The sequence below is a fragment of the Pogona vitticeps genome, chromosome 1, assembly GCF_051106095.1.
Source record: "Pogona vitticeps strain Pit_001003342236 chromosome 1, PviZW2.1, whole genome shotgun sequence".
Taxonomy (NCBI): Eukaryota; Metazoa; Chordata; class Lepidosauria; order Squamata; family Agamidae; genus Pogona; species Pogona vitticeps.
The window spans coordinates 84,660,791-84,675,406 of NC_135783.1; the positions used below are offsets into that span (position 1 = coordinate 84,660,791).

A 14,616-nucleotide genomic window follows, 5' to 3' on the forward strand; every position below is an offset into this window, starting at 1 on the left:
AGATCTGGCTTACATTTGTCCCTTACAAAACAAAACAAACAAAAACTATAATGGCTTCACATTTAATGAAAGGATCACCTTTCTCACAGATACACCAACACTGTGGCTTGAAGCATTAGTTCCATTCTTCACCACCATTTTAAAGAAAATGTGCATTTTTTTACCCACCAAAGTGTTTATTTTCTCTGTGGGAAGAGCAGGTTACTTCCAAATAGTTGTCAAAGCATTATAGTTGATTCATAATTTCTGAGGTTTTACCTCTGAAAATATGAATTTAACTTAAAAACAAATACAAATTAGCTCTAATGGTTTGATCCTAGACTTGTCATACTATTGTTTACATGTTTAAGGTGGAATGATGACAAGAAACACTTACTTTTACATTTTTACCCAGAACACCAGATGGCTTTCAAAACACACATTTCAGCTGGGCTGCTACCTTTAGTTTTTTTTAAAACTGATCTTACTTCATTTTTAAACAGACATCTGATGGGCAGAAATTCTAAAGAGGGTTTTCTCACCACTTCATTTGGTCATATAAAGAAGCTGGCAATGACACAGAAGCAAATCTAGGAAAAACTGTTGCCAGCTATACTTAGGATACGTTAATATTTGCAGCATTCGTATGCCAATGCAAACATAGGAGGATTGTTACTTACAGTGTTTTGTTTCACATAGGTTTTCCATGGCAAACATATTTGGCTGAGATAGTTCCATTAATCAGAGTAGGACTCACTCCCTTGTAACTCTATAAAGATCTCAGATCCATCAACCCAACTATGTATTCAACAGCAGGGCTTTAAATTAAAGATTTTCCAAGAGACAGTGATCTTTTTTCCATGGACGTCCTTCACTAAATGCACTAGAAACTCATTAACTTCTGCCACATTTAATTAATTTACAGGTGGTTGCTACTTTACCCTTCAGAATTTTTTTAATTAATCTCTTCAAATCACCCGCAAAGTTTAATTGAAAAGTTCCCAACTACGTGAAGCATATTGAAAAATTATCACAGCTCTTATCGTGTAATATTATCTCTGCTCAAATTAATCATGCTACAAAATAATGCATAATTAAAGAAGGAAATTAAGATTTCAACTATGTAACTTTGTGTACCTTTTTATCATGTGATAAAAAGCTCTTCTTCCCCCCCCCCCAAAAAAAATTCTGCTTTTAAAACTTTACAGCCTGATACATTATGTGAGTACGTTGCAGCAAAATCATGAAAAAGTCTTGTGGCAGATCTAAGACTATCAAGTTTTATTTCACATTCACTGTCATGGCCTGCAGCCCATTTTTTTCAGAATTTGTTTCCCCAGCATTTTAACTCTCAGAAAAAGACAAACCTTACAGTAACCATCAGAGTCCCATCACTGAATTCTTTCCTGAGTAATGGGTCCTGCTCAAAAATGCTTTCCATACTTTATGATATGTCTTGTGAGACAGAATTTTGCAATAAATATATACTGCCATGTATTTTGCACGCTATTTGTAGTTACATACATACAGAGAGAGAGAGAGAAAAAAAGAGAACCCTTTCATAGTGAATTATAAAGGAACCTTGATGACAGTGTATCAAAGAATGTCCTTTTGATTTCTCAGTTTCATCAGCTTTCAGATTCATCAAAGCGACGAAGAGAGTCTTTAGAAGTGCTTCACAACTGATAGCAGAATCCTATCCCAAATGCTGACAGCCTCTGTTGTTAAGGTTGAAACATAGCTACTCTTTCACCAGAAAAATACCATAGTAGAGGATGCTGTATCTACTACAGACATTGATAACTGTGTCCATTTTTAAAGGATGCTACAATGAAACTGCACCAGTTTAACCATGGGTTAGAATGGGGGAAATCAGTGCTATAAATGATAACATTAGTCTGGATCTGTCTAGTGATTCTCTACTGATGATATGTTCATCACCCCCTCCTTTTCTTTTGCAGCTGGGATTAGGGTTGATTTCAAAGTTTATTTCATGCCTACCCAATGGTAAAAACCAGCATGTCCTTATGTCCAAAAAATTCATGTTAGATAGAGTTGAACATTTGGCACCCATCATCATGTCCAAACTATCCAGGGCTTATGGCAGCTCTTTCGGTCATGTCTACCAATCTTGATGACAGAAAAGACGAACCAGCAGAGACACCACTTGGTAATACACTCTATCTAACAAAAGTCCTGTACAATTCTCTGGATTTTCTGCTCAAGCACCCCAGCCGTTAGTAGTGTAGACAACTGGTAATGTTGGAAATTGCCATCTAGAGGCAGCTAGATTTCTAGAGTCAATTCTACAAAGATTCCCACTTGTGTGAATATCTGTGTGCATACAAACAAGAGCATGCTAGGATTATTAGCTGAAAAAGGACAATGGGACATCTTTGCCAAAGTCAATGGGTTGCCCAGCCACCAGGAAAAAAACAACCAGGATGTCGCACTGCTTCCTATTTTACCTTCAAAGGGCAATGGACAGTTCAATAATAGAGCATACGTACTGCATACAGAGGGAGCCAGGCTCTATTTTTGGTCACTCCAGGTAGAACTAGGAAAGAATCCTTCCTGAAAGCTTGGAAATTTGCTGCCAGTCAGCAAGATAATACTGCAATGGATCACAAAGCCACAATAGGGTGAGAAAAATGAGCCACTTCCATTGCGTATGTGAAGCTAAGAGAGGTGCAGTGTGTGTGTGTGTGTGTGTGTGTGTGTACACACACATACACACACACACTACCCCAAGGAGGCATTTCATAAGTCCTATCCAAGTATTCCTACACAGATAAGCTCACCATGCTTAGAGAGAAGCCTTTCTCATCTCCCTTGTCCTCTTCTATATGTGGAAAGTAACAGAGAGGCAGTGACACGAGTACAGCCAAGAAAGTGATTTAAATATCTGGCTCTGGAGCCGGAAGTTCAGTTCTACACTGTGCCTCCCTGACAAGGGTTGGACTCTGTGATCCACAAAGTCCCATCTAGCTCTTCGGTTTCAAGATAAGACATTTTCAGGGTTTCCAGTCTAGTGTTCCTGTGTAAGCCTGGAAAGCTGATCTGGATAGGAAATGACTGGACAAAGCTTAATCACATTGAGTCAAGGGTTGCAAAACTCAAACTTTGTGGAATATTGTTTATGTCTGTGGTTTTGTGTTGCCTGCTCCCCTACTCACTCCACTCCTTCAGGGAAGCATCAAAGAACAAGAGGGCGCAGAGACCGCCTCCCCCAATAAATTTACATTCAGAAATTAAGTGGTTACATCTCTGCTGGATGGACCAACAGTCTGACTCAACGTAAGGCTTCCTATGCATTTGTGACACGGCATTCAATCTCCATACATGGGATAGAGGAGTTCCTTAATGAAGGCATACTCATCCTCCTTTGTTACATATATGAAAATCTGCATGTATTGGCATGTATACCAGTGCAAAATGCAATTTCTATATTGTACAGTATGTATATTGAATATTCATACCCACATCAAACAAGGGTTATACTTCAGGTCTTCTTTCTCCCTTTGCTTAGATGAGAATGTAACAGAAAGTGACAAGAGGCAAACTTTTGAGCAGCAGTTGGTGAGGTGACATGCAAGGGTCCCTTTGTCACCTGCAACTCCATCACCCCAGGCCAATGTGTAGTCCACCCTGTCTGGCAGGCTGGGGCAGGTTGACAGAGGTATTTATATGAAAGAGAAATCTCACCAAGAGGAACTGCTGGGTAACCAGATTTATTGGTGTGAAGGACACTAAACATTCACTTATGCTCGACAGCTAAAACGTCAGTCTCATTATAGACTCATTCTGTAAGTCCAAGCAAGGTCTGTCTCTGAGGACAGGTGGGAGTCCTTATTTAGCCTGACTGTCCACAAGTGGAGAGAAGAGTAAATTCAAGCCTTTCCTTCTTTTCCTCACAGTGAGCTTACATCTGAATCATGCTGATGCCAACAAAGGAGCAACAAGTAAAATATGTTTCTATGCCAACACAATACAAAATGCATACGATTTTCTTCTCCAAATTACTATATATCTGCACCTCAGCTTTTCTCCGTGTGAAAACTGCTTTCTGTTCAGAGAAAAAGACATTGTTATCCATGCACTAAATTACCCAAATTGCCTCATAATTATACTCTAACAAGTATTGTGCTGAAAAAAGAAATGTTACTGGCAACACAGTATAGATGTTAAAGTGTTATACAGTATTTTAAGAAAAAAAAGATGAACCATGATTGCCAAATCACTCAGCTATAATACTCTCATTAAATAATATAGCCATTATCTCTTGCTTTTTCTTCCCAGATTGATTTTTCTTTTTTGAAGGAAAACACTTAGTCAGTCTGCACACCTACTTTAGGAATAGGAGCATATTTCACTTGCGTCATCCCAAAGGACATCATCACCTTACTGAAATCCGTCACAAATTTTGTAACTTCTCTCGAGAAAGAGTTTTACTGAGTGAGAAAATTCTAGCTCTCACTCCTATGGCCACAATCCTCCCCTTACAGTGGCTATAACATTTAAACTGCTTTCTTGTGTGCAAGATTGCAGCTCACATGACTAAAACATTCATCTTTAAAACTGTATTTGGATGTAGGATTTCAGAGAAAAGCTTGTATGGTACTAAAGAACACTGATCAAATTGTGATTCCACTCTGATTAATTCCACAACTTTCAAAAAGTTAAGTTAGTCAGAATCTAGCATTTGGGATTTCATTTCTAGTTTTACTTGGTGTTCTGTTTTACAAGTGCAGTTTGTCTATATCCTATATAGAATGGAAACAAATATAAATTTTCTAAGTAAACATAATAAGGCTTACACTAGAATTCAGGTTAAAAGTAAACTATTTTGCTTTCAAAAGAATTCTGGATTAAGGAAGTCTCCACACTTTGACTTCTGCAGTGCAGCATATGGATTCTGTGTGAAGCGATCAAACATAGCGAATTTTAACTAGGGACCACTGAACTCTTCATTAACGGGTCATCTGTGTGTGACACTCTGCTTGCCACCATCTGCCCGATTAATTAACAATCCGGGATGCAGTTCTAATGCGATTTAAGGTCAGAGTGACCGGAATGCCTTGTTACTGCTACCCTGAGTAAGGAAAGTATGCTCCCGCCCCCCCCCACCTTTGATACCTTCCATCTGTTCCACTCATCCATGCATGAACCAAAACAACTGTTGTGTGTGAGAGAGACTATGTGCGCGAAAGGTATAAATCCTATATATAAAAAGCGACGATCCTTTAAATGTAGCCTCGGAACTACTCCTGAGAGAACACCAACTCCCCCCATCCACCCCAGGCGAAGGTCCATTTCTTAAGCAACAAGAGGCTTACAAGGAACGGTTGCGGAAGAAATTCGGGCTCCTTCAGAGCCAAGCCTACAAGAGAGGAGCCGGCGAGCCTGGTGACCCTATTTAGGAGGCAGGGGCGCCCTCCTCTTCGAGGAGTCCCCGCTCTTCGCTCCCGTCCCTTTCTTTCGTCATCGGAAGCCTGCCTCCCCTCCCGATCTCAGCGCAGCCGAAGCCGCAGGAAGAACAAAGAGTGGCTCCTTCCCTTCGGCGGGAATCCCGAGGCGCGCGGCGGCGGCGGCTCCCCTGTTCTGCGGGCGCTTCTTTCAGGAACCGAGGCGCGGGAGGGCGACGACTGCGCAGAGATGGGGCCAGGGGGTGGGGTGGGGGGTCCGGTACTCCCTCCCTTCCCCGGGGCGTCACCGTCACTTACCTGTAGCAAAGGCGTGAGGCTCCCCGGTGGTCGAGCGGCTCCTCTCGCCGCCGCCTCGGTCCGCGGAGTGCCTTCCTTCACCGGCGAGGCGGCTTCGCGTGAGGCAGACCCGCCGGGGCAGCCGCGCCTGGCTCCATCCTCCCCCCCCCCCGCGTTCCCAACGGGGCTGGGGCAGAAGGAAGAGCCACGGAGGGAGGCCGGGGCGAAGGTGTCAGGCACTCACACAAAGCCGGCGAAGGGAAAGGGCGGAGCAGGGGTGCACGAGGAGGGCACGCCTGGTGGGCTTAGGCGAGCGTCTGGCGAAGGTCTAGCGCCGCTCCCGCTCGTCTCCCGCCTGCCCGCCTCCGCCGAAGCGCAGCCAGATGTGGGAGCCCCGGCGGCTCCGTGGGAAAGGCAGAGAGGGGCCATGGGCGGGAGGGGCTTTCCCTCCTGGGGGCGGGGCCAGCGGGCACCTCCTCGGCAGCGGCGAATGGGAGGCGTCTCCCAGGATGGGGTCGCGGCTCGGGGGGGGGAAGAGAGAGAGAAGGGGGGCGGAACGGAGAGCAACAGCAGCTCAACAACAGGCGAGCTCGAAAAGTTTTGCTGCTCTTCCTCGATTCGAGAGCCACTCGCCCCTCCCGCTCGCTCCTTCTCTCCCCCCCCCTCCGCGTGGTAGAAATGCGCTCTCCCGACCCCAAGCTAAGCCGGGTCAGAAGGCCATTCTGCCTGGGCACAACCATCGGCGCCCTATCGGTGGGGAGGGGTGGGCGACGTGGAGAAGAAGCTCGCTCTTCGCTCCCCGCCACGCCTTCCAACTCGTTCCCCAGGGAGCGGCCACTAAATCTCTTGGACCGCGCTTTCCAGGGACCGTCAGGTTGTCCAACTGACGCGATTCCTGGGTGTGGGCAACAGAAACGGAACCCCGTGGCCTGGAGGAGCTCCTAGAATAAAACCAACCAGTGTAGGCGCGCGCATTTTCCCCACCAGCAAGTTATGTTATCGTTGGTTGTTTTGCCTAGTAGTAACTCTGCTAATACTTCGCATTGGCTGATCCGGAATAGCGAGCGGTTCTGTAGACAAAAGCGTCCCTGGGCACTGAAGCGCTTTTGCAACGCTCCCGTCATCCGACGGTCCGGGGAAGATCGGAGCCGGCAGGCTGATAAGTAACTTCGTCAGGAATTCTTTATGATCGCTGTCAACGAAACTCCGTTTCCCAAAATCTTTGTGTCTAAAAAGGCGCGGGGGCGCAAAACATTGTCAACAGAGACGGAGAATAACGAATAAAAGGGGAAAGCGTGACCCGAGAGGACAAAGGGGGGGGGGGAGACAAGGAGGAGTCAGCAGAGGGGCGCCTCCCATACTGCAAGGGCAGCGTTTGCTTTGATGCGACGTGAGACCACCTCTCCTCCACCACCACCCCAGCTCACGTTAGGTGTTTTGGAGTTTTTGCCGGACTCCTGCTGTCTCCCTTCCCTTGATCTCACCCCGTCTCACCCCGATCTCCCGTCTCATCCCCGCGCCACTTTGCAGCTTCAAGAGAGCAAATATTACCCCAGTGCTCGCGGAGGCTTCTTGCGGCGCTTCCTTGAACATACGTTATGTTGAGCCCGAAGGGGCGAGTGCGGGTGAGACGGGCGGAACTCCCCAAAGGGTTGCGGGGGAGAGAAAATGTCCCCTTCTTCTTATGGACAATGGCATGTTTCCCAGGCCCGCAGAAAGGTCTCGTTTTCCTGAGGCATCATGAGCAGATGGAGTTAGCCTTGTCTTATGGGAGGACAGATGTTTCCTCTGGAATAAATGGTATGCGACCAGAGCATGAAAAAGTTACTTTCATAGACCACAGGCTTCCCACCACCAACAACTAATTTGACCACTTGCTGGGAAATTCTGAAGTTATAGCCGTAAGCAGCTTGTGGCCAGAACACAAAACACGCACACAAAATACGAGGGTGAGACTCCTCCTGCTTGATCCTCTGGACTGGTTATAAGTCCAAAATACTGTACCTCCTGCCAGTCCCAGCTCTGTTTTATGAGCATAAATTTGGTTACTGCATGCCACTGCAACACACCTGCAGATTTCCCTTATTCTATCTATAAAGTTACATTCAGTGCATTTAGAAGCCTGCACGGTGGAAGAAATCAAGTTAGAATATATCAACGCTAATGCAGAAGACAAGGGCATCGGGAACGCCAGCAAAAATTTTATGTGCAGTAAGGAAAATCACCCTATGAATAATTCATATCTGGAAGAAAATAAGGGAAACAGACAAACAAACACGGTACTTAAGAATGTATTGGGTATTTTTTGGCATCATCACCATTAGTGTACCATTGATAACTTCACTGGACTTGTCAAGAAAAGTCTCCATATGTTCTACAATGGCTTCCTCGGTGGTGAACAGCACAGCAAGGGTGGGAGGGAGCATATCTGGCAGGGGGTGAGAAATGGTTATTTTTCAGCAGTGTTGGGGGACACAGCCCCTTCTGAACCTGTGGCATTCCAAAGGACTTTTGTGTCAGAGAACCAAGTTCTTCTTCTGGGTCCCTTGGAGATTTCACATCCTTGTTATTCAGAGTTGTTCAATGAGTAAGAAAAGTCTTGGTGCTGTTGGAGCGAATTGTTTGGATAACGGGGTGGTGCATTCTTTGAAATATTTTAATTTTAGCAAGACTTACTTGGGATGTTGGAAATATGTTGGTCTCCAAGAAACAGGTTCACTTCTGGTGCCTTCTCAAGAAGAATGTGAACTTTCAGGAAGGAAAATTACTGTTCTTTACTGCTTTCTAACCTTGCCTTTCTCTTTCTTACACATGCACACACAAACACACAAAAACATTGTTTATTTTAAAAATATATAGTATTTTGAATTTCTCACCTTTGGGACAAAACAAAACTGGCAAAACCTTTTAAGCAGGTATGATCCAAATATTTCATCCCTCTGCACTCAATTTCTTATCCTATTTTAAAGGACACCCCCCCCCCAAGTGGTGGCTGTGGCTGTCTATGTACAAGAGAGAAAACTGATCTCACTGGCAAATATTTTTGTCTTATTATTTGGCTTTATAGCACACAAAGCACATAGTAAGCACTTACAAACAATTCACAGTGATCATATTGCTGTGGCCAACAGCTGCTCTGGGTACATAATCCTTTCCTGCTGTGGTAATAAAAGCCCAGCACATCACTCTATTGACTCTGGAAACAAGTAACTCCATTGACACAGGAAGCCAATAATTGTGTTCAAACCTCGAAAGTAGGTGTGAGGTTCCTGTACCTGGAAATATTAAGGACTCATTTCTTTTCAGTCACTCACACCAATAATAAAAGAAATAGTTATACCAACAACCCTTCTGGTGGTTTAAATTAAACTGGAAGCAGATTATAGTACACTCCTGAGGTTATAAAGTTCAACATGTGACCACCTCCTGTTGTGATCCTTATATGAGAAGATGAAATTCCCCTCCCTCCAGTAATGTCTAAAACATACGACTGCCTGGCAGCTACGACTGGTGCAGAGCAAATTGACACCACGGAGTAAACATACCAGTCAACAGTATGTCAGTGACTACACTAACAAATACTTTGGGATTTGCTGTGGAATTGGCATGGCTTAATTTGAAGGATTTTTCCATGACTGCAAGATGCAAAGATCAATGTGAATCAGTCTGTCCTCATTTTGCTTCCAAATTAGTCTTCTTTTTCCCTGTTGCTAGGGGCTTCTACTTTTTCCTAATGATCCAAAGAGGGTTTTCCTTCTGTGAGCATTTGTTTTGTTCTGCCGAAGGACCAGGAGGTGTAACTTTATGTGGATCTCTGGTGACATAGTAAGCTGGGATGTGCTGTTTTTGGGACAGCAGGAACATCCACTCCGTAACCTTTCACTGGAGTCATGCTAAATTGCTTCAGCACAGGCCAAAAAGAAAAAAAGAAAAAGGGGAAAAGAAAGAAAGAAAGAAAGAAAGAAAGAAAGAAAGAAAGAAAGAAAGAAAGAAAGAAAGAAAGAAAGAAAGAAAAAGAAATGATTAAAAAATCGAAACAACTTTGACAAAATCCAGCATACTGCAGTATATTCATGCATGTGTGTATAACAACATGTGGAGAGAACTCTGGGAAACTGTTCCTTTTTCCTGACCATTATGCAGCCCTTTAAATAACACCAGTGGCATGACAGAGGACCATAACATGAAAGCAGGGGATTGGCAGGAGGGGTGGATCAAAGGAAGGGGGTTTTGTGGGTGCAGATCAAGCCACGTTGGATTGCGGAGACAGTGTGGACACTGCCACCGAAACAATCCAAGGTCTTCATATGATCGCCGAAACAAACTATGAATCAAGCTAGTGCAAAGCTACATTATTTTCAATTGCAGCCACGGGCAAGCCAAATCGGAATGACTATATTCAGTTTAGATGACCACATGAACCTCCAGGTTGTTTCAGTGCCAGTGTCAACACTGGGAACGAGATGGATTTATCCAATAAAGGAAGGCACACACAGCCTTGAGTTTGCAACACATGAGCAGGGCTGTTAATGACAGAAACGTCTGGAAGTTCTTGATCCATCCACTGCCGTAAGTTGGAAGTGACTTGATGACATGTAACAACAGCTTCAGAGGCAGTTCGGAAGATCAGTTGCTGGTGAACGTGAGTGGGGCATATGGTGCTGCACCCAGATCCTGCTTGTTGACTTTCTGTAGTCATCTGGGTGACCATTCTGGGAACAGACTGCTGAACGAACCAGGCTTTTGATCTGGTCCAGCAGGGCTGTTCTGCTGCATTCTTAAGTAACAATGACTATTTGTTTATAATATCCTCTTGCTCTAACAACAGTTATCAATTATTAGCAGCATTTGTGCCCTTTGTTCTGGTCTCCCAGGATTCATATTTATTCATTTCGATTGCACTGCTGTATGAGAGATCTCTAACTCTGACATTTGTAGAGCTTGGGGGAACATATGCAAAAATGTAGGAGATAATCAGATGTAGAGGAGATAATTTCTTCCTCTTTGAGAGGTAGGAGTTGGGCGGGGGGGGGGCTCGTTGGTTTTGTTTTGTTTTTTTAATGGCTGAGCACTTCTTGTCTCTGCAGGATGGGCTTAATATCCATGCCGTGCTCTTTCACTTATCCCGAAGGCAAATAACAACCTTGATCGTTTAAGAACGGATACAGTCCACACTATTCAAAATAAAATTAAGTCAAATAAAATAAAGGACATTGGCTGTATCAGGACAGCGCGTTGCTGGTTTTTCTTCCCTTGTTTTTGTTGGATACAGCTCTGGAAGCGTATTTAACATTTTTATAACATTACCAGCACTAAAGAATGAGCCAAGGAAAGAAAATACATATGGATAAGAACTATACAAAGAGAATCAAAGGAGACTATAATATAAATAGATGCAAATGAGGGCTGTAAAACAAGTATACCCTTATTGCCTGTTACAGAACCAGAGGTCATTGGTGAGTAATCCGTTTTGCACCCAGTGGTCGGAGTAAAGATACTAATGAGAGCACAGGACACCAGCCACTGTGGGTCTCTAAGAGATCTCTGATTATTTGTCTCAATCACTGGTGGCCCTGGAAGAGCCAAGAAGATACTGCTACAATCTGTAATTCAAGCCAAGGGAAGAGGGTTTTAAAGAACCTGTAGTGGCTTTGAATAAGAAGTACATGGAAGACTTTGTCAAACAAAATCCCTTTGCCTTGATCTGTATGGGAGGAATGGTTTAGGTATCTGGCTATGGAGACAGAGGTTGGGAGTTCAATTCCCCACTGTACCTCCAGTGCATAGAGCCAGGACTGTGCAAGATGCACAGTCCCAGTAGACCCCCAGAAGAAGAAAATGGTGAACCACTTCTAAGTATTCTTTACCTTGAAAACCCTGAAAAGAGTTGCCATAAATCTGAATAGACTTGACAGCACATTTTTATTATTATTAAATGACTTGATGCACACAAAAGTATCTGGACATTTTCCTTCACATAATTACAGTTGGGAGGGCAACGGAGTTACGTTTGTTCTGAGCCCCTTTGCAATGTCTTCATAAACAAACTGTGATCTGAGCAGAGAGGTCTCCCAACCTCAAACACCCAGAAGGACCCTTCTCTCCCTTCATGTCTCAAGTGCTGTCTTCAATAGTTGGGAGCAGGAAGATCTGAGAGGAGGTTTCTGCTCTATGTGTGCAGGTGCAAAGTGATCTATAATCTTCTACATCTGGGTCACTTAACAATCCTCCACACATAGGACAAGTTCCTGACTTCAGAATCCCCCCACCAGCATGGGGAAGGTAGTCTCAGTGAACTGACAGAGAGGATGGGCCTAACTAGAATGCCGACACTCATTCCTATTACTTAGTCCCAGTCCTTTCAGAGCTTCCTTTTTTCACTGTGCTGGCAACAGAGATTAATGAGTGGAGTACCAGTAGCATGAGTTATCTCAGAGCAATGACTGACACTCTAGTTTCCATTTCAAACCAGATATACAGTTCTATTGTTGCTTTGAGCTATTAATCATGACAGTGTTTTTTTCCCCTCTCTTTTTTTTAATATATCCACAATAATTCAGTAATTAATTTAATTCCAGACTCATGGGGGATGACCCCGTTTAAAAGGTGTTTTAGTTGTGCTATGCAGTTACATATTTTTATTTTCTAGTGTTAGATCATCAGGTTATACCGACGATGGCGACACATGCCACACAAAGCCTGATGAGTAGACTAGGATGGTTCTGGGGGAGGGAATGGACCTCCATGGCACCTGTGGTGCTGCACTTCATACTTGTATCCCCTGAAATATGAATACAAAGCTCCCATGTCTAGCTAGATGCTGTTATTTTAATTAATTATCACCTGTTTTAAATTCATGACTGACTGAGAGTTTATTAACAATTGTTTTTCTGTTTGTAATTTTAGCAAGTCAAGTATGATTTATTATAGCAAGGTTGAATATTTTATTTGATCTCAGTGCATCAGTCTTCCTTCTAAGGAGGTCTAGGCTACCCCCTCCTCATAGTCTTTGTGAGAAGGCACAGACCCTTTTATTCAAACAGGCCTTTGGCTACTGATCAGGATTTTTACAGCTTATATTGAAACCGATTACCACAAATTTAAATGATTTAGATATTTTAGAATGTATTTTAAAACTGTCTGATTATTGTTATTCTACATTATTTTTGTTGTTTGGTTGCACTTTGTGAGGTCTGTTTGTTGCTATTTTGTGTTGTAAACCACCCAGAGTGGCCGTTGACCAGTGGGTTGGTATATAAATAAGTCAATCAATCAAACAAACAATCAAATAAATACTGCTGTGTTTCATTTTGCTGTTTTTCTTGTTTTTAAATTATTTCAGTGGATTTTGAATTGTTATAAATTGTTTTAATTGTACATTATAATTAATCAGTTACAGTAATTGTAAGTAATCAGATAATTACTTAGTGCCATTTTAATATTGTATTTATTTTGATGTCTAAATTAATCTGGGTTCCCCCACACACACAATTTATATTGTAAGCTGCTTTTGGTCCTGCAATGGAAAATCTCCTGAACTAATTAATTTACTCACTAATTGGCCAAATAAGTAAATACATGTAGGGAATGGCAGAGCAAAGAGATGGGCAATTTTGAATTCATTGCTTCTCAGGAATACTGAAAAACCTGATGAGAAATATCAGGGAGAATCTGAAGGAACCCTCACCTATTTTACCCAGCAACAACAACAGAATGAAAGAGATTGGCTAGATGTCAGAAAGGATAGCCAATCCAAAGGAGCCAACAGATGATATAAAAAGGAGAGATGAAGAGAATGAAGGGGAGTGGGAGTTAAATTGTATCTAAGGAAAGGAGTTTGGTTGTTCTGGGTTTTTTGGGCTCTTTGGCCGTGTTCTTCCTGACGTTTCACCAGTCTCTGTGGCTGGCATCTTCAGAGGACAGCAACCTGTGCTCTGGTGTAGTTGGCTTGGGAGTGCAGTATTTATGTCTGTGACATAGGCTTTTGTCTTTTTCTGTAGATAGGTGATTAGTGTGTATTGTTGTGGGTGTATTGTTGTGCTAAGGGGAAGAGATCTGTTCCTGTGGTTGATGGGTGTCATTAGCTGGTCTTTTGTGTGTGGTGATCCCCTGTCCTTGTGGGTGGGTAGAGGTCATTGACCTTTTGCACATAGTATGTTTGATAGCTGGGAGCCAAGTTTTGTTGAGCTTCATACTTTCCTCTTTTTTGTTGAAACTGTTCTTGTGCTTGTGGATTTCAATGGCTTCCCTGTGCAGTCTGACGTAATGATTGCTGGTGTTGTCCAGTATTCCAGTATTTTGAAATAGAATTTCATGTCCAGTTTGTTTCAGGGCATGTTTAGCTACTGCAGATTTTTCTGGTTGTTTTAGTCTGCAGTGTCTTTCATGTTCTTTGATTCTGGTGTGGATGCTTCGTTTTGTGGTTCCCATATATACCTGGCCGCAACTGCAAGGTATCCGGTATACTCCTGCAGTGGTGAGGGGGTCCCTTCTGTCCTTTGCTGACCATAACATTTGTTGTATTTTTGTAGTGGGCTTGAATACTGTTTGTAGGTTGTGTTTTTTAAAAAGTTTCCCCATGCAGTCCATGACACCTTTGATGTATGGCAGAAATACTTTATTTGTGGGTGGCTGTTTTTCTTCTTCAGTTTGGTGTTGTTTTCTAGGTTTGATGGCTCTTGTGATTTCATTTTTGGAGTAGCCATTTGCCTGTAGGGCCCAATTCAGATGGTTGAGTTCAGTGCTGAGAAACTGAGCTTCACAGTTCCGATTTGCCCGGTCTACCAGTGTTTTGATTATGCCTCTTTTTTGCTGTGGGTGGTGGTTGGAGTTTTTGTTTAGGTACCGGTCTGTGTGGGTGGGTTTTCTGTAGACCTTGTGTCCCAGTCGGAGGTCAGTTTTGTGTAGGACCATGACATCTAAGAACGGGAGCTGG

General features: G+C 43.3%; 1 protein-coding gene across 2 annotated transcripts in view; it reads right to left on the bottom strand.

The window, feature by feature from the left end:
• TMEM200A (transmembrane protein 200A) overlaps positions 1 to 6,102 on the bottom strand; it is a 62,520-nt gene extending 56,418 nt beyond the window's left edge. The window contains exon 1 of one of the 2 annotated variants that reach the window (XM_078383358.1): positions 5,703 to 6,102. The gene's annotated coding sequence lies outside the window, so the exon portion shown is untranslated. The remainder of the gene's footprint in view (positions 1 to 5,702) is intronic. The other variant, XM_072996810.2, reaches the window with a different exon arrangement.
• Positions 6,103 to 14,616: the final 8,514 nt, after the last annotated feature.